General features: G+C 35.3%; 1 long non-coding RNA gene across 7 annotated transcripts in view; it reads right to left on the reverse strand.

The window, feature by feature from the left end:
* Positions 1–26,805, reverse strand: part of LOC139588371 (uncharacterized) — a 130,204-nt gene that overhangs the window by 28,976 nt on the left and 74,423 nt on the right. For 6 of the 7 annotated variants that reach the window (XR_011678654.1, XR_011678655.1, XR_011678656.1 and 3 more), the window contains 3 exons: positions 22,480–22,604; positions 21,450–21,609; positions 19,835–19,930 (listed from right to left, as the gene is read on the reverse strand). This is a non-coding gene — a long non-coding RNA (uncharacterized lncRNA). Of the gene's footprint in view, positions 1–3,457; positions 7,088–19,834; positions 19,931–21,449; positions 21,610–22,479; positions 22,605–26,805 lie in introns of those variants that run through there. The other variant, XR_011678657.1, reaches the window with a different exon arrangement.

Below are 26,805 nucleotides of genomic sequence, written 5' to 3' on the forward strand. Positions count from 1 at the left end.
TCTTAGTTCTTCTGAAGTTTTTCATCAATTCATTCCTACAATACAATAAGATGATCTTTGGTATACTTTAGCAAATTTACCCCTTTCTCCCCTCATGATCTTCCCTGCTTCCATTATTGTCTCTCCATTTTGGACTCCTACCTTAAGCACAAATAATATTCATTAATGATCTATTATCTTCCTAACTTTTTAGCAGTTAATCAAGAAGGGTTTCTTCCTTGACAGATATTTGCAAATATCCCAGATATTTGAGTAAATATGGATTACTACAATCAATTGTATTATCTTCTTTTTTCCCTTCTCTTTTCCCTGGGATCCTTATAGAAATTATGTAAAAGGGGGGTATTGCAGTGCAGCTCCAGTAAGTACATGGTGTAGACCTCCATATAGACTTAAAAGCCTGCAGCTCATGTGTCTTGAATGAGCTAAATGCAGCTCCCTGTGAAACAATGATGATGGAGATATTAACCGAAGAAGAATTTACAAAGATTGCCTCCTTTCAAGTTTTCATCACAAGAGAGAATGACTTGGACCAATTACACTAGCATTTTAATGGCAATCTAATTCTCTGTGTTTCAACCAATTGTCAAAACCAAAAATGCTTGGAAAGCTGAAAGAAGATGAAAATTGTTAGTTGCCCTGTATAACAAGCTAGACAGCAGGGTTGTTTTAAAAAATATTCCCTAAAAATGTTGCTTACAAAAAATTTACGCTTTTATCTATAAATTATTGGGCATAACATATTTGTCAATGGAATGGACAATTTTTTAAATGGAAAAATGAGTCACTCTACATTACACATATACAACAATTCTTTATATGCATAGAAAATTATTCAGATACATGAAATAGCAAGAACCAGTTGGTAAAATTAAAATGCATAAAATACAGAATGAACATGGAACAAAGCAATAGTTTTGGATTTACAAGACTTCTCAAATGGGAAATAAAAAAGGTATGCAAATATATGAAAAAAAATATTCAGTAACACTGACAAAGTCCCTGGGTTTTATAGAATTCACTCTTTAAAGCCTTGGAGCAGTCAGTTTGGTTTTTTTAAAAAAGGAATCTATTCCACTCCTATGACAAAACCCAAAAGGATACCGAGAAGCTGAATCACAACACAGAAGTCTGATTTTTATTTCTGGGTTGGTTTGTTGGTTTTTTTTTCCAGATTCCATACCAATTCCTTACAAATGTAATGTTTTACAATGAAAATACTGTGTTGAAAAATAGATTTGAACCACAATTTTTGTATTTTTATATGTGGCTGTGGTATTTCCCATGTTACCTGCTTTTTTTGATTTCATGAGTGTCATTTTCCATTGTTATTTTTGGTTATGTGTCAGTAGCATTCAGAGGTTTCAATCCCTATCAAAATCCCTCAGTGCCAAGGATCTTGCAGTACAGGCTATTCTCTGGTGAACTTAAAATTGGAATAATCAGAAGACAGGAGAGATAGTGGATTCATTCACAAAGATCTGAATCTGGGCATAGGTGGGTTCTGTTATCCTGCCAGTACTGGCAGCTTGGATTCCATCGCCGTGTCTCAGTGTATGCTCTCCCTGTGCTCACCCAGAGACTGAGCCCTGGTCCCCAGGCCAAGTAATGCAGCACGGACTGGGCCCGCTCTGCATTGAAGTGGAGCATGCATTAGAAATACAAGGCACCTGTCTCAAATCTTTCCTAGCTTCCAGGTGGTGCTCTGTGGCTCTCTGGACACATAAAATAATAGTTATTTTGTGCGCACATACACACACAAAATAACTGTTATTGTGAGGTTTCTCTAGTCCAAAGTGTTGTAATAATACATGTTGAGTTTGCTGAACCCAAGTTACAGAAAGAGTTGCCTGAATTCCTACAAGTGAGACTCTTGTTATGAGCCAAAGTACCAGACTATGAATGCCAAGGAAGAATTTAGTTTTGGTCTAATTCTTAATAATCTAATAAAAGAATTATTTTTAGACTAGTTGTCATTATATTAACACATATTTTATACAGGCAAGTTGATATATCTAATCAAAATTTCTGAATTTCAGAAATTTCAGAATTCATCAATGGTTTCAGGCCGTGAGGGAGGGAGGGTTATGGCCATGTTTGGCATTCCAAGTTTTTCATGGACATAGCGATGAGGATGATATTGTGCGGATAATGTGTGATGAGTTGAGGTTTCTTTCTAATCCCTCCGGGATCTGCCCTGCATTACATTTATTGTCATGCTTTACTTACTGGCCTGCAAGTGCACAGTACCTCAAAATTCACATCCATAATCACCATATGTAATGTTTTGCACTTGTATATTTGTTCTTCATTCTCTGTTACATCCAGAATTGGTTTTACTCAGCTCCTGGTGCTGCACTTTTTGTGACTGGTTAATTGAGCATTGGTGAGTAGTTCACAGCCCAGGAGCCACCTGATTTCAGTGGAATTACATATTTTTTCTCTGTATTTATTGTACACATTTGGCTGTATTCAATTTTTCTCCGTAATAGACTACCTCAGAAATACTTATCAGAGAATGTTGAAGGTTGCAGGAGCATTTAAATTACTTAAACCATTTCCTCTTCAGTAGCCTTGATTTTTGAGTGAAGCCCATCTCAAAATTAGAAGTGTTCAATGGCAACCTATAAACTACATTAAGCTCTATTAACTCATTGGACCAACCTATTTTGGCAGATGTGCTCATCCAGAAAATAGAGAACATAAAATTCAATGGCTTTTTCCCACAGCATCAGACAAATTTAAGCCACTCATAACATCAATTTACGGAGAAGTGGCAGACTTATAAATTACTTGAGCTTTATAGGCAATATGAAGCAAACATATGGTGTAAGGTATTTGGAAAGGCATTTATGAGTCCTGTAAAAATGCTGTAATAAAGTTCTAAACAGTTATGCCAGGGTACTTTTTCAATACTGGCATGTGTTCCTAACTCTTGGGTCATCTTTCAAACACAATTCAATAGTATCAACGTATTTCTCAGCTTTCAGGACCAATTTTGTGCAGTCTTAACTTTACTTTAGCTGATACTTACTGATGTTTTTTCGTTTTTAATTTTAAAAATTATTTCAAGATGACTCCATTACTAGTCACAGAAAACAAGAAAATCAAGTTCTTGAAAATCCATTAATAGAATATGTAAAATGCTTTATATTTTTAAGGCTGTTTGCTGTGCAATGAGGCAAAATAATCATTAGTGAACATCCAGAAGAGTAAATACTTCAATGCAAATAATTCTCTGCAAAGTCCATAAATCCTTTTTATTTTGGTGATAGATCTTTCCCTCTAACCAGTGGCATGGTAATCTGTTGATCTGTTCTTGCTCTGCAGAGCTGCTGCTCACCCTTCCCTGTTTCATCTTCAGTACCACTCAGGAAGGCACCTCAGTTTTTCAGAGCTGACACATAAGCTCCTTGCTTCAGGAAAATGCAGTAATGACAGTCACAATACTGTGTATGAGACAACAAACAATTCAGAAGGTTTTAAGTGTCATCTCCAATTCGAATCAAGGTATCCTGTCTTCCTTAGCCCTGAATTAGCCTCCAACCTTTCTCGTGAACTGACAGATTAAGGGAGGATTCTTGGTATTGGTGTGTGCTAAAGGATATGTGTTTTTCAGTACCCTCTCACCTAAATATAGCAACTAATGATAGTACATTCCTAAACATCAACTCCTAAAATTTTATTTTTATATAGCCTTTAAAAAGAACACAGAACATATTGAACACAATGTTTTTTCTGAAGCCCATTACTACTACAGAGCTACAGAATACCCTTGTGAATTCCTTAATTTAACAAAGAAACCTGTTGAAAAAGCATTGTATAAATAGACACTTTTTCGTTTTCATTGACTGAAATATGCACTTCATTTAGAAATGTTATCCAGTTGGGTGTTTAATTCTCTCCTTGTACTGCTCTTTGGGTTGATACCTGAGTCTCTGGGGATGTACTGCAATTTACTGAACCAGCCTGACTTCTTTAGAGTTAGTTCACTAGAAGTTTCTTGTCATTTACTTCATTTATTTCAGAATTAGATAATTAAATTTTCCATGATATGGTTTTATTTATGAAAACTGGTGATCTGTACCCAAATCCAAGGCAATGGAGATATACAGATTGTTAAAGGTATCCACAAAATTGTGACAGAAGTTCTCCTGGTTTTACTTTGTTAAACAGGGTAAAATCCCTCTTTTTGCTTTGATCAACAAGATTTACTCTTCATTAGTGATGGATTTGAAAAGTACAACGTAATAAAAATTGCCATAGTTTTATACCCAAAATGATAAAAAGAAAGCAATGTGAACTCTAAACTCATTCTATAAAATTAATTTTCTTATATAGTCTCTAATTTTAAAACAATTTTAGAGAAATAGAAACTTTTTATTGTTGATTAAATGTGAATACTAGTTAAGTGATAAAAATCAAACCAGAATTATTTGAAAGATAGCAAAGGAAGCAATATTTACAGTACTGAATTCTTTATTGCATAAATAATATTTGTTGTAGGTCTTTCCAGTAGACATAAAACTGCCTGCTGTAGATGACTGTGCAGAGTTGACAGAAAATTAGTAGCTTCAATTGTAATTCCATAAAACCTATTTGTATAATTTTACTGTTTGCGATAATTTTACTGTTTACTTTAAAATGTTCCCTCTCTGGAAAATTCAGTCCTTAAGGACATTAAAAATAATAAAGTAGATATTTCTGTATAGCTAATAACATAAAATTAAGGTATTGATTTTTCCAGTGAATATATTAAGACTGTGAAATTCATTGTTCAGGAAAAAGGTGGGAGACATGAGATGGAAAAGATTATAAGGATATTAAAAGCTTATAATTATATTGAGACTTTCCAGAGTCATATCACCTAATACCATACCTACTTCAGATATCAAATTAAATATAAATTTCATTAAGACAAAAATTCAGGGGGACTTATTTTGCCAGAGTGCCCCTACTGATTTTGGGTGCAGATGGCTAAGGATTTGTCTCTGACCATTTTCTATTGCTCCTCAAAGGAGATGAGATATTGAGTTAAACAGAGAGTAGGTGTTTAATTATGTTTAATTAACTGTTTATTAAATAAGCAATTTTTTATGGAATCTTCCAAATATTTAGACTTTACAATATCTTTCAAAGGGTTGGTAGATTACTTTGGGTATTATGATATTTTAGAATAAAATTTAGGATCTATCACTAATGGGTTTACATGACAAAATGGACAAGATAAGCATTTAGAGATTAATAAGGCTTCTCATTTCTTACAGTACAATTTGGAGGAGAGCTTTCGAAATAAAATTTAAACTGATTTCTATAAGCATGTGATAAAATAGAATATCAGGTATATCATGTTTGAAAAGGTATTAAGGGCACATTCAGCATGTGCCAGTTCCAAGAAATTGGATGTCAGGTCTTCTAAATGTTCTTTTTCTGCTCTTCCCACTACATTGCAGTGCATCCTGTTGTGTATTACTAAGAACTGTGTTAATCAGTAACTATATTTTTAACTAGAGATGAGCATAAACTGTTGCTGTCATAAGATGTGACATCTAAGAATATGTCCAAATATTACTTTTTTAACAATGAAAAAATATTTTAACAAAGTGAAGAAGTTTGATGAGCGAGCAGAGTGCAAACATGTCAGTGTCTTGTTAATGGGAAATAAAAGAGTGTTTTGAGCTACCACTTCTGCCTATTTTTAGGCATCTGGAGTTGCCATCCTACAGTCATGCAGAAGTCTATAAATCAATTATAGACTTCAGTTGATTACAGCCTGATCTAAGTCAGATCACCTAGGTCAGATCTAGGCTGGCAAGATTTTTTAATTAATACATTACTTCTCATGTCACAATAAATAAATCAAAGAGCTAGGGCATCTCATTTAGAAAGCATAATAAAGCATATCTTTGGTTTTCCTGTCAACAAGTGAAGAAGCTATATCCTAATAAAAGATTCAATGACACCCAAAATATCTTATCTACATGTACTTGAAATAAGTTTCTTTATATTTCTTGAGACTGTTATTAATTCTTTTTTCTAGCTCTGTCTTCTAAGCTAAATGGAAGTCAAAATAATCCAGTTAGCTATTAACAAGACCAGCATTGTAAGTGACTTCATTTTTAAGTCAACTAGTTATGACAATGTCAAGCATCACAAACAAAAGAACACATTGATATTCTCCTTGGAAATCAGAAAAAAATATCAAAACCCAGAATTCATTATCTTTCTCCTGGGGCACTCAGTGTTAATGTATCTGCCAATCATTTTAAAACTATGACCACTGTACAGTCTCCCCGGGCAAATTTTTAATTTATATGCAATTATATTACAGACGTACTTTCCATATCTTACATAAATAAGTTGCTAATATCTCCCAAGATTTTTAACAAATTATAAAAAGACTCTTTTATTAATAATTCTGTTATAATTTAATGGTTCTACTTGTCATCAGGTCATAGTTTTTGCTGCATTCCCTCAGGGAGCCAACGCTGTACAAATTCTAAGTAAATTAGTTTAAATGAAAACAAATTAACAGTGAATCATGCAAGCTGACCTTTACCTATTAGTTGTAATGCAAGATTATTATCTGTAAGTCAGTAAATACTGCAGGATAAATGATTCATTTAAGCTTTATTCACATTAATGAGAAGTGAATTTTAATTCAGCAAAATATCCTTAGTGGATTTCATTGTATGAATATTGTGAGTAGAAAGGAGATGTATGAAAGTCAAGGAGGGGAGGAGGAGATATGCTAGAAAGGGTGGAAGAGATATAGGGCAGACCAAAACCACTGGACTCAAGCTTGCACAGGTCTATAAAGACTTTGGGGGACACAAATATATCAATCTTCTATTCATCAACAATAAATGATCTGTTGCAACAAATCAGATTAGTTAGCCAGGCACTTTGTGAATATTCTGTCAAAAGTGGCAAATGCTAAAAACCAGGTATTTCTGGCTTTAAAATATGGGCCTAGAAGCTGCAGGATGCAGATGTGGCAGATAGTCAGTGTGGCCAAGTGCTTTTTTGGTTAACTTCCATCCAGGGAACTGTGCTTCTGGATGAGAATAATAGCTACCAGAGGTACCTGAAAAATACAGGAAGATTTTAGCTACTGGATATATGGGTTTTTTGCAAAGAAAATAGACATGTCATGTGAAGATGGTAAGTATGTTTGTAATAGACATGGAGAAAAGAAAGGCTCAATGAAAAAGTAATCCATGCTTGCTACAGCTCATTAATGTTTTATATCAATAGGATTATGATATGACTGGTGCAGAAGACATGGTGCAGAAGCAACTGGAATGAACTGGGATTTGACTAGAAAGCAAAAACTGCTCAGCACTTTTGGATGGAAGATTGTGGAACAGCAAAAAAGTGGGGCCATCCTTTTCATGTCCTGTCTTACTGTGCAAAGAGGATAAGGACTTCTCTCTTTCCACTCAGATAAGTTAGAAAATCTACTAGTTCTGTGGAACATTAGTTTTTGATCTTTTGTGCTTGTATAGTGCTCTCTCAAGACCTGATTATGAGCAAGGTCCATAGATGTCATGATAAATAATAAACAAAGGGTAATATCAGAAAAAATGGTGATAATATAATACCAAACAGATATTTTCTTCTAGGATTCAGGAGAGAGTGTAAATTCATACTGTCAGTAGAAAGGGCTGTTTTTCATAACAAATAACTCTGTTGTAATATAAACTTGCCAGGTAAATTTTCTTCTGTGCTCCTTGATGTGCTGTTGTAATCTATTACACTCACAATTCTGAGTAAACTTAGGATGTTCTGAGACAACCCATCTGTTATTCAAACACATTTAAGGCTTCCTTTCCAGTAATTTTTGATATTTGATTGATAGGTATTTGATTTCTTACAAGGTGTTCCCCAAAATGTGGTAGGGCAGAGTTCTTAAAAATAAATCAAAAAAGTTATTTGTTTGATTTTTCTAGTCTATGCATTTTTTCTGCCAGTATAGTCAGCATAACTTTATCTCAGTCTAGCTGTCTATACCCCAGCCATTTTCACTGGATTTTTTCCCATGGAAATTTCCATTATGTTTTTCATCTTCACCTGATGATGACTGTTCTATTTTTCATCTAGTGCTGTCTTTTTCTAATTCGATTCATACTCCTAGGTTCCAAAGATCTTTTCAGATTTCTTGCTCACTACACTACACAGCTGTCAATAGTCAATTATGGTATTCCTGAAAAATTAGTACTGCTTAACCCAATCATATTTCCATGTTGAACTATTTTTAGCTTTTCCAAGTCCCCAGAAGAACTTGCTGTGAATGAGCACATCAGACTCCAGGTCTAAAGAAAGCCATTTACCAGACTAGACCACAAGAGAGCAGCTATTAAAATCACCTTCTGCTTAATAATTGAGAGGTTTGAGTTCATCCCATCGCAAGACATGCGCATAGTTCCTCATGTGCTCTGAAGTTATTGACCGTAGGTAGGCATTTCACCATCAGAAACCTTACAAAGGTCTTGTGTATGTCCAGACCACCTAACTGGGGCTATGCACCCTCTTCAGCTGTGCTTCTTAGAACAGAGCAGTGCACTAATACATTTATGTATGTTCATTCACAAATATGCACGTGACATTTATATGATGTATGCAAAATAGGTACCTTATAAAAAGTGTTCAGAAAAGTATATCTGAATGGCAGGAATTTTTTCATAAGATTTAGACCTGAGCTTTCAAACACAGAAAGCACCAGTGGTTGTTTTGTCCTTTGTGAATTTTGTGCATGGACAATAAGTTGGACAGCCTGGGAGTTGCCAGTTGTATTCTTAGACCTGGGAATCATTAACAGAAATCATTTCTAGTAGAAGAAACAGATCCAGGCTTTTGATGTTTAGCATGTCAGCTATCAAGTCTACACATGGCTATTTAACACTCATTATTAGCTTTCAGCTGCTACAATAAGCAAACGGAGATATAAAGGTCTGTCAGAGTTCTGCTCTTGCCTCATTTAACTTTACCAAGTCATGGGACAAAGTGATTGAAATTTTACTGTGTAGTAATTTTTATGTGCTCCAAGTTAGTGGAAAACACAATTTCGTAGTTCCTGGCACTCCATGAAAACCAAAGAGAATATATTTTTCCAAAAACCAGAATATTTTCATGTTAGGCAAATCAAGTCACTACCTGATTCATGTCAGTCTAAACCACTGCGGTGAGATATTTTACAAGATTATTTAGCAAACTCTGAGAGACAAGACTTAGTTTTTCCTCCTCTGATTGCATTAATTTCTGTGTCATTTCTTTACTCTAAAATATCTGACCTCAGTGTTATTGCTCCTGGCTTGCATAATATGAAACAAATACAATACAAATAAATCAGTTTATTAATAGTTGATCTTTATCAACATACTTCAAGCTTTTCTAAAGTGATACTAAATAACAGCGGGAAGATGTAAAGAATAAAACTAAAAACATTTGGGGTATAAAGCTGGTGTCAAGAGCCATGAAACTAGGGAATGTGACTTTATCCCACTCATTCCCATTTCTTGCTAGGAAAGAAATTATCTACCTTAGAAAATTATGAATGGTAACTACAGCATTATTTCTTTAGTTATAGTGATATACCTCTGAATGATGCAGTCTATATCTGCATGAGTTAAACTAAACTCATTATCGTTAAACTAAATGTCCTTATTTTCTGAGCTCCCTATTTTCCAACTGGCATGTCTATATATTCCCTTAAAATCTATTTATTTTAATTGTTGAAGCCTAAATAAAGACTAATAAAATAATTTCTCTCCCAGTTTTTAAAAAAACCTGCCAGGCTAAGATTTAATTAATTTATTGTGATTCTAAATAGTCTTTTTTCACTTGAATCCCAAAACTGGTGAGATAGCTGTCTGAAATAGTGGCAGGGTATATCAGGGTACAGGAAGGGCTGGTGAACCCCTGCTCAATCCTTATGGGCTGGGCTCTGGGAGTTGCAGGAGCTGTCCATTGAGCCGGTGAGGACTGATGGCCACAAACTGAGCTGAAATGGGGTTATGGGCAGGAGTAGGAGAAGATTCAGGGAAGGATCTAAGTGAGAGCTGATCACAAAGGCTTAAATAAAAGGCCTTTGTTATGCCTTAATAAGTGGTCACTACTCTTGTCTTACAGTGCCTAGTACACTCACCCCCAAATGGAAGATTTAGCATAGCTGTCTTTTCTGGCAGCAGAGACTTTGATCTACTTCCTGAATTTACTAGATTGCACTGTGCTTTCAAGTACAGACTCTTTTAATGATGTGATGCCACACATAGTTCCAGCTACCCTAGATGCATCTTCTGCCAATGGTTCTTCTAAGTATTATATTGATTTTTCCCCTTGTCAAAGTTAGCTGGTGAATTCGTCCTAAATTTTTTATAGGTCTGGGAACAAACCCCATAATTTTCATTAATTCAATTTTTCCTTAGGAAGCCCCCTAAGTCTTAATGCTCTTCTTTTTTTTCCTTAACAATGCACTATAGAGCTGCATCATGTCATAGTTAATTTGCAGTACATTCGACTCAAGAAGGTTGAGAAACCTCTAGAAATTATTTAGCTTTTCACTTCAAATGAATGGAAGACAGTAGGAAGAACCCTATTGACAGAAATTATCTGTGCATCCACATCTAGAAGTGATTTTATTTTGGCTCTAAATTTTTCCTAGACACATTATAGATTAAACATATTTGAATTGTTAATAGACTGTGACTAAACAATGAAATTATATAATGGGATAAATAATGGACTTTCTCAGAATGTTATATATCTGATATGTATATGATGAGTACCTTGCTTGGGAAAAAAATAAGAGGAAATTTGAACCATTTCCAAAGTTTTTTGCAGCACTTACTAATGTCCTGAATCTTCACTATTTTCTGTTAATTCTTTGTTTCTTTTCTTATTTCTTATAGACAACTTCACTTAGTGACTGAAACATTAAGAAACAAGTAAAACCCAAAAGTAATAGTTAATCAAAGAATTTTCATGCTAACAATACAGAGCTGTACAAGAAAATAACTATTTTCTGAATCTGAATTCATATCTACAGGTATAAAACTGCATTAGTAATCTTTTTTGCAATGATTACACTGACTCAGTGCAGAGAAAATTGTCTTTTTCTTTTTGTCAATCTAAAGCTTTAATGAGTTTATGTCAGAAGATTGTAAATAAATGGCAGACAATGAGGGGTTATGGAAATAAAAAAGACAGTTTTATGGCAGCTTTCATTTTCTTTCAAACTTTTATTCTAATTTATATTTTCTATTTCATAGACTCTTAGAATATGAAAGGGACCCTCAAAGATCATCTAGTTTCAACCCCTCTGGTGTGGCAGGGACACCTTTGGGTGGTTGCATGCAGAAGGTAGTTGTCAACAGCGAGGGATCCTAGTGGACATCATAGACAAGTGGTGTCCCTTAGGGGTTTTTACTAGGACAAGTGCTATTTAATTCCTTCATCTCTGACACAGCTAAAAGGATCCCTCAGCAAATTTGCAGATGACACCAAGCTGAGAGGTGCAGTTGACACACCTGAAGGATGGGATGCCATCCAGAGGGACCTGGACAAGCTCAAGAAGTGGGCCCATGGGAATGCCATGAGTTTTAACAGGACCAAGGGCAAGGTGCTGCAGCTGGGTCAGGGCAACCCCTGTATCACCACAGGCTGGGGGAGGAACAGATCCAGAGCAGCCTTGCTAAGAAGGACTTGGGGTGCATGAGAGGCTGCACTGAGCAGGCAAAGTGCCCTCCCAGCCCAGAAAGCCAATTGCATCCTGGGCTGCATCAAGAGCAGCATGGCCAGCTGGTCAAGGGAGGGGATTCTCCCCCACTGCTCCACTCTGGTGAGACCCCACCTGGAACTGCATATCAAAAGGATGTAACAGAATTTTTAGCAATGTATTAAGTTAAAAAAAAAAAGTCTTAATAATTGTAAACACTAGAGGCCTTGAAAAAATATATCCATGAAGATTACAGAAACTACATTACTAAAGATTTAAAAAAATTCATCAAAACATATCCTGAGCTGCCTGATCTAGCTTCAGAGTTTGACCTGCTTTCAGCCTGTGTTAGAGTTGGAGTACCTTAGAAATTCCTTCCACTCCAGAACATAAAACAAATGTAATCCTTTATCTCATATCTGTTCTGGTTTGCCAAAGTCATTCTTGAAGGCTGAGATCCTAAAGTTCAACTACAACTAGCAAACTCAGTATAGCACCTGGTATTTGTGAGATTTGCCCATTCCTCCATGTATGTACCTAGTGAGAAAATAGTTTTATTCTTAAAGTCTCTGTATGTATGTGGGTATATCAAAAAATGTTTAGAACAGCAGATTTGAGTCAATGTGTTTTATGCAACTTCTGAGATTCTTGTGACTAGAATTGTTAGGAAAATATAAATGAGTCTGTTGTCTGATGTGCAACTAGGAATAATCTCTTTTTTGTATATTATACACATGTTATCACTTGATACTAGAGAGTTGCAGCAATAAAATATGATTATCATAATATGCACAACAGGTAGTTATACAGATCTGTGTATTTATAGGTCAACTTGGATAGCAATTTCTGTGTTTGGATACTATTTCTTTAAATTAATTTTAATCATTATTTTAATAATTTAAATTATACTATCATTGTATATATTATACATCTATATAATTTTTGTATTATATTATACCATTATATATTTTTTATGATACTATACTAAGACTATTTAATCTGAAAACCTAGTCCTGCTGGCTATCAACTGATGTACAGTCACAAAGAGCTGTACAGAGCTGAAGATTTCACATGGAGAACAAAGCTTGAGTGTAAGTACTAGGCAGGAATTTTTTTAATCTCTGTGGGAAGAAATTTAGGGTGTATGCATCTGAGAATCCCCTGGGGACTGGTGTGACACTGGTGTCGGCTATGAGTCACAGAAGCTTGGAAAACCTTTTTGAAACACTAAAGATCTTTAATACTGCAGAGTTCTCAAAACTATTAACTGCAGAGAACATAATTAAAGATGCATACTGTTAATCTAAAATATGCCCAGCTCTTCTAGATGCTCCAAATGTGAGACTGCGAGCAAGCATATTTTAAAGTGATAGGTTAAAAAAATAAAATTCAACTATTATCCATACACATTCCAAGTTAAACTGTTTTACTGAACTACCAAAATTCTTAATCCTACATCATTATACCATTTAAAATGCGGTTTGCTTTATTTTTCCTCCAGTATTTCTTCTTCAACTATACTGCTTGAAACCTATGGTTCTGTCAGCAAGAGCAAAAAGAGTGGGTTCAGTCCTCACCTGTTGCTGAGAATAAATAATACCTTAGCTAAAACCAAATGTAAATAATCTCCATTAGAGGATAAGACAGTACAACATATTCAAAATATCTGTCATTGTTTAGAAATTGTTGGGAAGGGCTTTAAGGGGAACCCAGGTCATTGACCCCTGCCATTTTCATCACAAAATACAGAGACCTTTGAAAGAAAACCTTGTAACCAACAAAATCTTATGCTTATTAAAAGCTTTAAATTACTGCTCTTGCATTAGGGATGAACACCATCCCCAAAGTAAAAGCAGCCCAAAAATGGTAGAACGGGTGGGATTCTTAGCTAGCTATTGTTTAAATATTTATATATTTAAAGCTATTGTTTAAATAACAAGTTATTGTTTAAATATTTATATATTTGTATTTATATAATATATATTCTATAAATTAAGCTGAATATAAATAAAGAATATAAATAAATTTTCATTCTATAAATTAATTCTACTAATTAAGCTGTAAAAAAGCATTGTAATGTGACACTCAGTTCAGATGTTGAAGAGAGAAAAAGGCCTTGATAAGTTGTACTCTCCAGGCATCTGCTGGTTGATATTAGGAATAATGTCCTGATGTTCCCTCACTGATGATAGGGAGAGTTGACTCATGCCTCTCGTGGTCTTGGAGGCAAGATGTACATGATTACAGGGGAAAGAGTGGTTCCAGTGTCCTGCTCTAAATTCTGGTGATGAAGCACTGGGCTGAGTGACATGTTCCTGATCACTCCCCAACTACATGATTTACTACCCTTTTCTACAGCTCTTTTCACAGTCCAGTTTCTTCATCTTTACCATCAGCTATTCCTATTTACTCTTTCCCCAGGGATCTCAGTTTTGCTGAGACTTTTTACACCTTCTTGTTATTCATGATGCGGTTGCCTGGAAAATTCCACCTTGGTCAGCAGTTCTGTAAGGTAATGCCTCTTTTTATACATAGTTTTTCATTTCTGCCATTTCTCATGTTGTTGTCATCTTAGTTTAGTAAGGCTTGGCCAGTTGCAATTACTCTTTTACATTTACTCCTTTCCTATTTGTTACACCTGTATTTTCTCTTGCTGTTTCCTTCTTAGTGCAGTTCAGGATTTTTTTTTTCTGGATACTCCAAAACAATTAACAGCCCATAAACTCTGCTTGTTTATCTCGCCTTTAATCTGCCCTAGACAAATACTTGTCTTTAGAAGAGGACATCAGAACGTAAAATGCTATTATCACCCAGAAATGCTACTTACTGTCTTTTGATCAACTCTTGTTGCAAAGTAAGGGAAAGTAAATATAACAATGACTCCAAGAGGCCATGTCTATTATTGATAAGAGCACTTCTGAATTACCATCCCGTAGTAAAAACATTTCTTTCCTCTTATTTATAGTCCTTCCAGTTTTTAAGGAAGAGGATGGTGTGCGCTGGCTGATATGTACTGCATGAGCGAGAGAGTGCTGACAGAGCAAAAATGGCATAGTCTGTGAGCAGATGGAATAAAGCAATTAATAGATATGTCTACTTTCACTGACTGTTCTAGAGATACAAATAAGGTAATATTAAATGAGTGAGAGGGAAAAAAAAGAGACAGGCCTTACATGTACATCTGCTGATAGTCATCAGTGAAAAGGAGTAAAAATAAACACAGACTTTTTTTAGCCAATACTGCCATTAACATCCAAGGCCCTCAGTCGATCAGACTGGGCCAAATTCATCTTTGTTCCCTAGCTCTTGGCAGCATCTACTTCCAGATACTGGGTGAAGTTTCAGATGGCCTAAACATGGATCTTTCCATTGGTTCTGGAAGAGACATAGTGATTTATGACTGTTGAAATCCATCCTTGTGTGTTTGCAAAGGATGTAAACCAGAGCAGTGACAGATCCATTGATTTTTCCTCTCACTTCCTTGTCAATGTTTTCTGCTTTGTAGTGCTTAACATTTTCTCTTCAGTTCTTACAGATATCACCTGCACCAATTTTAGTCACTCCTGAGGTATAACAGCTTTCAAATAAGTACATAGTTAAATAATTCATTTAACACTTTCTTTCTAATCAGAGAAATAACGAATAACAAATTGAATAATAAAGAGTAAAAACTGCTAATATTAGCCTACTGTGTAAGAATTTACTTCTATTTTGCTTTACATTTTAGAATACAGTGAAGCTGTATTCTAAAAATATGTAGATGAAATACTACTATAATGATTTTGATACTATTAATAATGATTACTCATTTTAGAAACCCCTGAATGAACTCAGTTTTATTTCTAAACTGTATGAATGACCTGCCTTCTTTATATATCAGATCATTAGTGGGGATTTATACAAATAATATGGTGATTTATTATGGTTTTCTAAGATCTCTGGTTGCAGTTTATGCCCTGATTTCAAGCATGAATGTTGTCAATGTTTTGCTTGAACTAAATAATTTATCACTAGAAACAAAAAGATTGACAAACTAGATGCTGTACTCTGTAAAAATTGATCTGGTAGTGGTAGATCAGAAAAAAAGTCTGTTAAAAATTCTTTCTGTAATAAGGCAATATTTGCATTATGTATAATAAATAATACAGAAGATGTTACTCAGTGTGCATGAAAATGAATTACAGTCATCAGCAAACTAATTTTGAACTTGTTTTGTGCATCATTAATTTAATATTACTAGAAAATCTATACAATATTTGATATGCACTTAAGATTACATTGATCAATTTCTTCAGTCAGTTACAGAGACATGTCTTAGAAGATTTCTGTTTGTATCACTATTTAACATCTCTTTAACTTCTTTTTGCATGAAACAGTCAATGAAATGCAGTGCAATCCTATGTTACTTAAACAAAAATTCTATGAACATCAAATATTTGCACTGTATGGAAAAACTGGAGGATTGATTTGCTGATAAAAAGATTTTCTATATGTCATTGTAATACTGAAAAACTGGTCACTTCAAGGAGAGGAATTTTTCATGCTTATACCATTTTAGAAAAAAAATCTTAGTACTGAATCATTTACAGTAATGTTGCTGGAATAAAATTTTAATGCTTTATAATTTTAGGTCATTCTCTAAGTAAGGGAAACATTCCATAAATTCGAGTTCCTTTTGTTCAAATATTTTAATACTTATTCCTCCTGTAGATTGGCAAGTCTTAAAGAGTGTCATAAATAATAAACTCATTGGAGATGCGGCATCACTTAATGCTAACAGTCAGAGAAAGTATTCATAGCCCTTTGCTGCTTTGATCTGCTGAATTCTCTGAAATCTGTTGTCCTGTCCTGTGATGCTGCAGTTTCTAGTTAAAGCAACTTGGAGTAGGCACTCCCAGCTGTCACACCCCTTCCTTCCCTTCAACACACAGAATGACTGAGAAAGCCAAAGCATCCTCAGAAGAACTTGTCACATTTCAGATATATAAAGGCCCTGTTCCTGGTCAGGCTTATATTCCTTTCTTAAGATTGTGAACAAAATTTTGTATGATCCTGAGAGATAAGTTTCACCAACACACATATTTTCATGGCTCTAGGAAAAAGAAAAAACTTTATTTCATTTATCAGTTTTGGCAATGCTGTAAAAACCTCCCCCATACACAGAGGGCCTGCTCTATGACTTGGTATTGCTTATCTCCAAAATAGGCACTATTTTGACTAGGTCAAGTGGCACCATTCAATAAAATATTAATTTTTCAAACACTTGTATTGGGAAATCTATCCTCCTTTTCTAACTTCCCAGAGCAGTCCTTTCCTTGGCCTAATTTTCAACTCATCCTTACATTTATAGATTTTTCTAGCACTGCTACTTTCTGCTCAACCTTTTCATAGCTGCTGAATGGAGTAATATTAAAGGATAGGTCATCCTGCATAGCTGTCTGTAAGGAACATTCCAAGACAGGGTTGGATGCATTTCTTTTCTATTTCCAGCCAGTTACTTAATCAAGATACCTACTATAGAAAAATAATGTGCAAAGTAAAATGGGGCATGCTATAATATCTCACTGTTTTTAAAACCCCTGTATGTCATTTCATAGCATTTTAATTTTTTCATGCTTTGTAATCACTACTTTCTTGACATCCACTGTACATTGACTAATACAATCACTAAAAATCCATCTCAGAGTTTCCTAATAATGTCTAAATTTATTTGCAATCTACGTCTGAATAATTAAAATGAAAATACTGCCTGGTCTGCATTTTTAACCAATACTTCCATGTGGAAAATATCAGTAATACAAAAAGAAATGTTTAATTTCAGTATTTCATTTTCTGTTGAGTTGTTAGCTGTAGAATTATTAATAGCACTAAAGTTACTTAAATAAATATTTTATTATTTTACCAGGAAGGTAAAATTCATACATCTATATACAATCAGTAATAGAGAAGTTTTTGCACCCACATTTAACTGCTGAACATGCAGAATTGTGTGCTTGACGAGTCCAGCTCCTGCCTCAGCATCCATGCAATTCTTCATTTTAATTAGATCTCTTGGCAAAGATGCAGACCAAAAGCTCATGAGTCTCCTTTGACTGTTTTAGATGAATCAGCCTTGCTGTGATACAGTGCACACCTACACACTCACATGCTTCTTAGCTGTCTTCACAGGATAGCAGGAATTAAATTAAAAAGTCACATGGCCACCTTACACAACAGAAGTAATGGAAAGTTTGGCATTTTCACACTTATTTCCACACATATTTCCTTCTTACATCTTCTCAGTGCTCCAAGTACTTAACTAGGGATTTCTTGCAAGAACTTAATCTGATCCTATGAAAAGTGAAGTGAAAATCACACTAGAGTGGCTCCAATAGCTGCATAGATTTTATCTAGAAGTAAAGAAATGTGATCCAAGTAATTTCATCCTGGGAAGTAAAGACTGAATTACCCACAGTGTGGTTTTCCTGTTCCAGCTCATGCTGGTCCCCTGCTCCAGCATGGATCTTTCCCATGGGGCCATTCCTTCAGGAACAGACTGCTCCTGTGAGGGTCCCCTGTGAGCCACAGTTGCTACCAGGAGCCTGGTCCTGAGTGACTCTGCATGGGTGACAGACAGATAACCAGCTCAGGAGCTGTACTCGACTGAGACAGGGTCTGTTCTTTGCCTTCTTGGTGTTTAGTTCATTGCATCATAATGTATTTAATTCTTCCTATACTGTTTGCCATTAAACTATCCATAAGGAAATGTTTTTTGAAAGCATACTGACATGTGGGCATTCTTTTTAATATGCCAGTCTATTCAAGTTTTAATGAGTACAGAAATTCAGGAAGAGTACGTATAAAAGACTTTTTTGTTTGAATTAGATTGCAGCTTTGCAGAGTATGAGAGGCTTATACTTATGGACTGTTTACAAATAGAACAACAAACTTTAATTTCTTCTGATGTGATTTCAATTTGGCACAGTACAGCCTGAGCTCTCCTTACTGACCAAATCCTTATTGTTTCTCTGTTATTGTGGAAATACCTTGATCTCCAGTTGATAAAGGTAATAGACACCATAATGGGGCCATAATGGGTCAAATCAAAGGTCAACCTATTCCAGCATGTGCTAGTAATAAAACACTTAGAAAAGCAAATATGAGCAGTGCAATGCTGCAGTCCCCAAGATACCCACTTCACTTCCCATGACTTAATGTTCTGCTGCTTTTTGGGCCACAGAGGGATTGGTGGTAGTTAATAACCATCAGTGGGGTGTTTCTGACACAAATTTACTATGTTCTTTTTGATGTCATGAAATCATATGGCCTCTGCAGCATCCCATGGTAAAGAAATTCCAACTTGGCTACATAGGAAGAAGTTTGTGTTTTGTCTGTAACAGGCTAGTTCTAGTGGAGCTCCTTATTATGTACTGCACAAGACATAATCAGCTAAGGCTGATTTCTTCAAACTTCTGTTTCTAAAAACTGTTACCTGTGATTCTTTCCATCATCTCTTCTGGAGACTGAAGACCATTCATCCCTACAGTTAGAGATGTCCTTCCTGCTCTTCTTTGTACCTTTTCAATTAATGATTTGTCTAGTTTATTTTATTTTGTTAGTCATTCCTAGCATTTGACTTGCCCATTACTGTGCACATCATAGCAGTAAAGCTTTTTCACATTTATCCCATTTATTTATATTTAGTTGTAGATATCATTTGACTGTTTTTGTGACCTATCCACAACTCTTTACAGTGACCCTTCGTTTATACTAAGCTGAATATCTTAGTGTCAGCAGATATTGTCAGCTCATATTTTAATTGTTTTGCAGATCAGCTATAAATGTCTTGTTTACAAAAAAGAAAAGGAGTTAGGATCTATTTGGGCAGTTTCTCCATGATACAGGCTGTGCTGAGACACAGTAGCTATTATTTCAGGAGCTATATTTTTCCCCTTTTCTTGTGAATTGTTTTATGCTATCAGAAACACAGAGTAATTCCTCTATTTAACTTCAAAATCAAAGCCCTTATGGCTGAGCAAGGTGTGAATAAGCACCTGTTTATCCAGCTGGCCTGGACACCATCTGCACCATGTCAGGACATAACAAAGACATCTGCCCACAGAAGCTGGAGTATCTTACCAGAGCTACCTGCTCATTCTGTAGGACTTGAGAGACCAGTTCCTGGGAGTCTTCCTACACACCACTGCACGCTGGCTGGCACAGGTCCAAATTTTCCTATGAGTGTAAAGGTGAGCATATCATGAGGATATCTGGCTGTGAGGGAAATGCAGAGTTCCTCCTAATTACTTACCCATTGCTTTTCACCAACCCCAGAAGATTAAACTGTACTGTAATTTCAAACCTGTAAACTAGTTTGGAGGGTACTTCAACATCATTTTGTATGAAAGATGCTCTGCTAGAGGCAGTAACGCTATACTTTGTTTAATGTTTGCCCTGAATTATATTAAACAAACTCTGGAAGGAATGATCAAAGGGCTGAGAATGTGGGAAAAAATAAGAGTATAAGTAATGAGACATATGATGTATAGATCAGCTCTGGGTTGGGGGAAAATTGTATCACCTGGAACTCAAATGTGAAAATTAGACACAGTAGCAATCAGTAAATGCGAAATACTGAGCAATCCTATACTTTACATCTTCTCTTTATAATTTCTTATTTCTTATTGCCAGTTTCTCAAAATTTTCTTTCCTCATTTTATATGTCATTGTTTTGTTTCTCCTTTTTGATGACACATTTTATTTTCTCTCATCTTGAAAATGCCTTGTTTCAAAATTTTATTGTCACTATTTGTCCCACAAACATTTTTATGCCTCAATTAAATGACTGTGCAAGGTTAAGTAATAAAAATACATTCTATTTCCCTGTATTTATGATATTTCCTCTCCCTGATAGTCTGTCTTGTCAATTAAATTTAAGTATTTGAACAGCTCATTGCAATTTTATCTACTCATCTGTAGTTGATAGCACAGTGGCAAAAAGTTACTTCTAAATTTCAGAGGAAAAGTGTTCAAAGAATTTTAGTATATAGCAGTTTTCTTTTTAGTTAGCATACACAAAGCTCTAATGTGCCTTATTATATGATTCTACAACACGCCTACAAAATCTCTGTAGATGAAAACTCACTGGACTGAGAAGGAACTTCAAGAGGATTGAAAACTCTGTCACAGCTAGCCTTGAGTCTGCAGTGGCAGAATGTCTGCACCTGTACCAGTAATTGCCCAAAGATAGTTATATCCTTCCCCCTTTTCATAGTCTATAAATAGAGCAGTACCACATCCCAAAATAATTACTGAGTCTAGAGAGTAAAGATCTTGTTTTTGCTTGAGAGACAGAAAATTTACAAATACTTGAGTGGAATATGACTGGCTGAAATTTGGGCTTAACCGAATCAGTAATTTTTTGATTGGGACCAAAAAATCAGTTACCAGCTCAAATCATCTTAAGAAATGATCCATTCTTGCTGATACAATTGTTCTCCCATTCCATCAAAGGTTTTTTGTTTTTTTGTTTTTTTGTTTTACTTACTCTGCACCTTTAGCAACAAATCTTCAATGCAGTTTAGCTCTTCAGTCTTTACAAGATGCTATTTTTTTCCTCTCAAGCTCACATTTTCCTACATTTTGTAAATAAATAAAATTCCTCATGTTCTTACTTACTATTTTCTCACTTTATCTGCAATATAAACAAAGTGAGTCAAAACAATTTTCCTGCATAAAAGTGCTAGGTACCTACCTGGGGAGGGAGTGACTTGACCTGCATTGCTTTTGTAGAGTGTTGACAAGCTTCCTTCTGTAGATTAACACTTCATTCTGTATAAAATATGTAAAAAGTATATTCTTGACATATTTTGTTCTTCTATTTCCAGATACAGATCTAAAAGATTGTTTTAAATCTGAAAGTAGGTGAAAATAAAAATAAAATAATGTCATGTTAGTCAACTGTAGTTGATTCTGCATCACTAAAATCAATAGGAATATGGTGATTACTTTTTTAGAATTTGCCCTTAGCACTAATGTCTGACCTCTGCTCTTTTTGTATTTTATTAAAACATATTCAAAATCAAATCAGTACCCTTAATTTCTTTTTCAAACAAGATGATTTTAAACTGGCTTTACTGAAATAACAAAGGTCAAGACACAGGTTTATGCTACAAAATAGGAGAGAGATTTAAAAACTATAAACTTGCTTTTTAGTATGAAGTTTAGGTCTCAACTTCTCATATCAAATTTTCATCAAGTTATATAGTAGAGAAAGTCAGCTTAGTTGTTTCTTTACAGAAACTTCAAGTGCATCCTCTGGTATTTCTAATCTCTCTACTATTAAAATCTTTCCTCTGGGCATCAAGCAATGCTTCATGTTTCTTTTGGTTTGTTGTTTTTTTGGGCTTTTTTAAAATAACAATTATTTATTCAGAAGACCCTTCCCTCCTCATTTTTACAGGCATCTTTTTAATGTGCAATTCACCATTATTTTCTCAATAAGGGATATTTTAGGCTCAAACCCCCATAAAATATATTTTAGCAATAAGTATGAATAATAAAAACTCTAGGATCTGACATATTTTTTCAAATATCAGTGAACATCTTCTTTCTTTAGCTAGCAGAAAGGAACAACCCAAAGCAGAAACAGGCAAAAATTCTAAGCATATATCTCAACTGCATAATGCTTGTCATCTAAATGTCATAAATAATATGACATTGCTTTCACTGTTTTCTAATCCCTGTTGTGGGGGAGTGTCTCTTCTGTGCCAATAGCTACTTACCAGTTCACAAAGTTTCTTGTGCAATGCATTGGAGGAAGATCCCATGACTTCTTGGACATGTAGAAACAGAATTTTTTTCATATTCTTCTTTTCAGAATCATGATGCTAGTCTTCCAGTTTCCATTCTGCCAGCATCAAGATTTAAAGAAAGGAAGAAAAAGCCTTGTTGTGACAGACCCAACATCAACAGCATAGTTAGTAGGCCCAATGACAGACATAGCTGGTTTTGAGGAAGCTCATTCTATGAGGTTTCTCCTTCTACATACATAGCTAATAAGAAAACAAGGTCCTTGCACCACCTGATAGCCAAAATCCAATCCATATGAGAAAACCTCCCACTAAGCATAGCTTCCACTCATGAAAACCTTGTTGTGAACTTTAGTGTAATTTTATGCACTCCTAAACTTGGTTTTCTTAGTACATGGCTGCAGTCTTGCCACGTGTTTCAGAATCATGTTGTTCAGAGGGAAGGCTCACATAGTGAATTTGTGCTTATATTGTGTAGGTTATACTGCCATTTTGCTCTAGTTTTTTAAGCCCAGTGATTCTATTTTCTAAATGAAATCATCCCCTAACACAAAGATAAGCTTTGAATAAAGGTGTATGCAAACTCTGGGAAGGTTTACTTGCAACAAGAACTATTTTTGAGAACTGAGATAAAAGTTAGAGTTTGGGGTATTACTGGACTGTGTAAAATAATGCAGTCATTTTCTTGATATTTTCTTGCTAAAAAGGAAAGCTGGAATTTTATTCTAAACTTAGCTATATGAGCCTAATTAGTTAGTCTTCTTCTCTAAAATATTTTACCTCATCATAACATAATGCTATGATATTTCTTAGATAATGCCCTCTTTGTCTGTAATCCCAGAGGTATTTCAGAAATAACTTCTGTTGTATTTTCACATACCAGGCTGCCACCAGTTTTTTCTCACATATAGAAGCATACTATTTTATCCCCTTTTCATTTACCTAGTTTTCCTGCTTAATCCTGCCAACCAGTCTTCACAATATAATTGCTGTCTTGCTATCATGTTCTGACACTTTATCTGCTTCAAATTCTTACATACATTCCCAAGTTTCCATACTGTATCAGACTTTTATTACATTGATATGGCACATGGCACTTGAAGACATTTAACAAGTGTATAATTTTATTTAAATATGTTCAAAATTCTGTATGTGTTGCAATCTATATGTTTGAATTCAGGCAAGACTTCTGAAGATGATTTATGAAATTCAATTATAAATAAATGTGATGGAAAGTAGGACAGGATTCAGGTAATCTTATACTTACTTAACCTGAAAGTTTGGAAACCCCATCAAACAATCTCCTGGCAGTCCAGAATTGCAGCTTGCCTCTGCAGGTGCCTACCTTTGCTAGCTAGAGGGTTCTGAATCTGACAGAACTTTTGAATTTTCCACATATTTTCAGAGTGGACAAGACTATTTTCATTCTTATGACAACCTCTTTCCGTGGGTCTTGCGCTTCATACAGAGATAAATCTGACTTTTCCCAAGTACCCAAAGAATTCCTTCCCAATTATGCACGGTCACAAATGCATTTGTAACATATATTGTTTGTCTCTGTTGTCTATATTGTCTAACTATACCTAGAAATTTCTGTGGGTATTTTCCACAACTGTCCAAGTCCCCAGCCTTAGTATTTAACCTTTACAAATGCATAAAGATAAAGCTTTAAAAGGCCAAATTTTAATTCCCAAGTAAAATTAATTTCACCAAATGAATATTAATTTTAATATGGATGCCTCAGTGTAAATTTTTCATATTGTCCTCTAGTGGCAACTATCTACTTTTTTTCTAAACAGAACAGTAAAAGAGGTATAGCTTTAACATGGTTTGATATTCTAATGCCAGTCAGTTAAACAGTCCACCCTTGTTCCTTGTTTCTCATGCTCCTCCTTGCTCATTGCTGGTTTGTGTTGAGCTTTACATCACCAAGACATCCCAAAGTCCTTTTCCTGCAGGACTGCTCTCATTGTGCTCCAGCCTCCCGCCATGTCTGCGATTGCCATTGTCCAGGTGTAGGACCCTTCATGATTTTCAGTCCTTCATTAGTTTTCATAGTCCCACTGAGCACCACTCTCCAACCTCCAGCATCCCAGATCTCAAGTTTTCAACATTCCTGGTCAGAAGTCCTCAGTTTGGCTCTGGGTTCTTGACAGCCCATCAGTAATTTAGTGTGACTGATGAGGCTTTGATTTTGTCCTGGTCTTGCACTTGTGTGTCGGGTCTCCGTGTCTATGTTTTCTTTCTTATGCCCTTTGTATTATCTGCATTTGCATAGAAAAAGTCCTTAATCAGATAATCTTAGCAAAGGAAAAACAGATTTTCCATTCACAGAATAGCCTGAGTTGGAAGGGACCCAGAAGGATGATCTGGTCCATCTCTAAAGTGAATGGCCCTTATGGGGATTGGACCCTTGACCACCCTGCTCTAACCAAATGAGCTAATCTCAGGGTCAGCTCCCACTGGGGGAACTCAAATACAGTGAGTATGCAAAACCTGTAATAAAAGACAGAAGTACTGAGCTACTTGATTTGGTATTGTTGGTATACATACCTATATAGCATATATAGGTATGCTCCTCAACTAGTAATGCAGCAACAATGCAAGGAAACATACTGCAATTATCCAAAGAAATGTAGAGATTTGCTTTGTAGGTTTTTGTTTAAATATAGCTCAGTGTAAGTCAGTGAACTTGCTATTTTTGTAGCAATTCAGAAACAGGCAGTTCTACCACCAAGACTTCTGTAAGCCACAAAGGCACAATGTTCAACACACGGGGTTTGTAGCACCCTCCTTTTCCCCCTAAGGCAAACTCTGTCAAAGTTGTTGATCTAAGATATGGGCCAGTTAACAAGCTTGTATCAGAACACTGCAGAGCCAACTGGTTTCAGAAAGAATCGATACTTCTTCTAGATAACAGGAGTCAAGGCCAAGTCATACATTAAACCAAACAATTTAAGCATAAATATCAATGTACTACCTGACAGGATGCCAATAAATGTGCTTTAAAAGCAAAGGTATATAGCTTGGTCATATAATTAGGAATAAAGTACCAATAAACTAAAGGCACTCCTTAAAAGTACTGCATATATCTTAAAGCAGCAATTGACAAAAGCACTTGGGTGAAACGGAAGCACAGGCAGAACCTACTTAACTTCAGCTGAAGATCAGACTTTGCAGGCAGCTTTCAGAATCCCACAGGTTTGGTTGCAAAGCCTTATTATCTCCAAGTCAGGTATAGATCAATACTAGCAACATTTGCAAGATTGAAGCAGGTCACATATAGGAAAGAAGATGGTATCATTTTAATGAGGAAATAAAAGATCACAACCAGGATCCTTACAAAGGAGACAGAGAAAAGTACAGAGAAAATCTCTGTACAGCAGATTTAATGGTTGTCTCCTAATGAATGCTGTGAATGTATGACAGAGGTTTAGTTTCCCTTGGAACTAAAATATTATGGAGTTTTTTAGGCATTCAAGTGCTCTCTGAGAATTAAAAATGAGAAAGATTCAGAGAATTCTACCAGTATTTTGCCCTAGTATATCTATATTAAATGAAAACCAAATATAAATAGTTATCAGGGCTGAAGAAACCTCCCTATAACTGATTGCTAGTCCACAGGATGATATGACTTTGTAGGTCTGGTGTCATACACTTTTTCTTATTGAGGAATGAAGGGAAAGAGTAAGTCCTAGTATAGAGCAAATCAAAGCAGAGCAGCCTGCTGCTGATCTCAGCAGAAGAAGGCAGATGACTCATTTGAGACAAATATATCTGCTGCTGCTCATTCACAAAGTATCCTGCAGTGGTAGAATTGCTCATAAGAGGTAAAGAAAATTCTGTGAATCAATGAGGAAAAAAAATAATTTTCAAGGAAAAGGGTTTTTTTAAAAGTTCAAAGGTTTTTAGTGAAAAAAGAAAGCCTGATTTATTCCCTTAGCATGCCCTAATATTTAATTACTTTAAAAATGCAAACACAATTGTTTCTGGTTTACCTTACTTGTGGGAGATTCATCACCAGTATTGGTGATGACAGGGATCAACCCAATAAGCTAATGCTTACAGATTTAGTTCCAAAGGGATTTGTCCAATTAGGTCTCAAATGCACTGGGGTGATCACATGAGAGGTTTCAATAAAGACTTGGTTTTTTTCAATAAATTTTACTGAATTGTCAGATTGCAAGTAAGCTTATTCATCAGAAAGCTGAAGTCTAAGCAGAGGCAGAAGCATTATAGAGACCTTTTGCTCTCTAAAGTCTATATTCTAGAATTCTTTTTTTTTACTTCCAAAGAAAA

The sequence above is a fragment of the Agelaius tricolor genome, unplaced genomic scaffold, assembly GCF_023055355.1.
Source record: "Agelaius tricolor isolate 1412-34295 unplaced genomic scaffold, bAgeTri1.0.p SCAF_3, whole genome shotgun sequence".
NCBI classification, from domain to species: domain Eukaryota; kingdom Metazoa; phylum Chordata; class Aves; order Passeriformes; family Icteridae; genus Agelaius; species Agelaius tricolor.